Below are 1556 nucleotides of genomic sequence, written 5' to 3' on the forward strand. Positions count from 1 at the left end.
CCTTTGTTGGTACGATGACTCTGACTCCCCAGAGCACGCAGCCATCCCTCACACTCAGTTCCTCTCTCCTCTGAGAGGAGCCTCAGTCACTGAAGGCCATCCCGACAGGACATAACCATGAACTTCTCAGGACGTAACAATTTCACTTTATGTTCTGTAGTTTCCGGCCATGGACGGGGAGTAACACCAATTTCCCCTGCCGGGGTCGGACGACCTTCTCCTGACGACTCCTTACCTTATGTACGACTCAACCCTTGCTTAGTCAGTCTGTGTTTAGGGCTCAGGACTTTGTGGACTTCTGTCTCCTTGTTTGCGACGTCGTTCAGACTCGTTTGTACTTTTACAGAAGTTTCTCCTCGAACCGTGTGACTTCCATTACTTCGATCCTTTCTAGTCAACGTCGTGGACTGTCTCCCTTTGTCGAGTGTTTCAACCTGTACACAGTACGTATGGTCGCTTTATGAGTACCTACATTGACTTAGTTTCTTTATGAATTGTCACGTTATGCGTGTATCCGAATAAGTGTAATGTTGTCTGACGGAAAACTCATCGTAGTCGGGTCGATATAAATGTCTCTGTTACCTTCCCGAGGGACGCTCGGAAGTCAAGAACCGTCACATAAATCTACCTGTAGGACCAGCTCGCAACACTACTCCTTCTGTTAGACGGTCTTGGAGCTCCCCTGTCCAAAATCGTTCGACCTCCTCCGTCCCCTAACGCAGACTCTTCTCGGTTCAGCGTGACAAGTGACCTTCTCTTCACCTTACTAGACTCCGTAGCTCGTCACCTTACGTGTCCCTGAAGTGGGACACCTTTTCTTTCAGTTTCGGTAGTACCTCCGAGCGGTTGGGGGGTTTACAAGGACTTGAAGTTCAGCATGAATTCAACGATTAATGATATTGGAAAGACGGTTTGGAATCCGATAGTAAATAACCGTGGTGAACCGTACTTCGAGGACGCGTCTACACGCTACCTGTACGTTTCTTTGTCCTTCTCAAAAATTTTTTGTTTCCGCGGACATTTGAGCGTCTTCACAACACGTCAATGAGACCGACTGGCTCTCAATTAAATACAGTACACCTCTCAGTGGTCTAATGCCCAACCCGCGACAAAATAGTTGCATTACCTGTTCCTTGAATGAAGTGAAATCCCCAAGTACAGCGCATGGATCGCGGACGACTTTCTTAGGGAGTGTCCGACTGTTTCTTCCGAATTCGTAATCATAAACCTTAGTTCTTAAGGGTTCATTGAACATACAGCTTGAAAGTGGTAGATATGTCTAGGTTTCGGTGATCTAGAGAGAGAAGGTTGCTTTTTATTTTGGGTAAGGTGTCTACCAAGGGGATGCGAAGTCTCCTTACTCCGCCCACGTGCCTCGACGGATAACTCACTAGTTAACCACTATGGTTTGTCTTTCTTGTTACGATTACGCCTGCGTAAATTCGTCGTCTGACGCGACAGCCCTCTCGCCCCTACTCTCCTCTGGCGTCTTGTTCACGAGTACTAACTATAAGACCTACCGTGTGAGCACCCGTGGTCGCACTATTTTGTCCCCT

At 47.8% G+C, this 1556-nt stretch overlaps 1 protein-coding gene across 1 annotated transcript in view; it reads left to right on the forward strand.

Moving 5' to 3' along the window:
* The window catches only part of helz (helicase with zinc finger), a 59462-nt gene that overhangs the window by 25733 nt on the left and 32173 nt on the right, over positions 1-1556 (forward strand). The window lies entirely within an intron of this gene.

This window comes from Notothenia coriiceps, unplaced genomic scaffold (genome assembly GCF_000735185.1).
Source record: "Notothenia coriiceps isolate Sejong01 unplaced genomic scaffold, NC01 NC01_scaffold00020078, whole genome shotgun sequence".
Classification (NCBI taxonomy): Eukaryota; Metazoa; Chordata; class Actinopteri; order Perciformes; family Nototheniidae; genus Notothenia; species Notothenia coriiceps.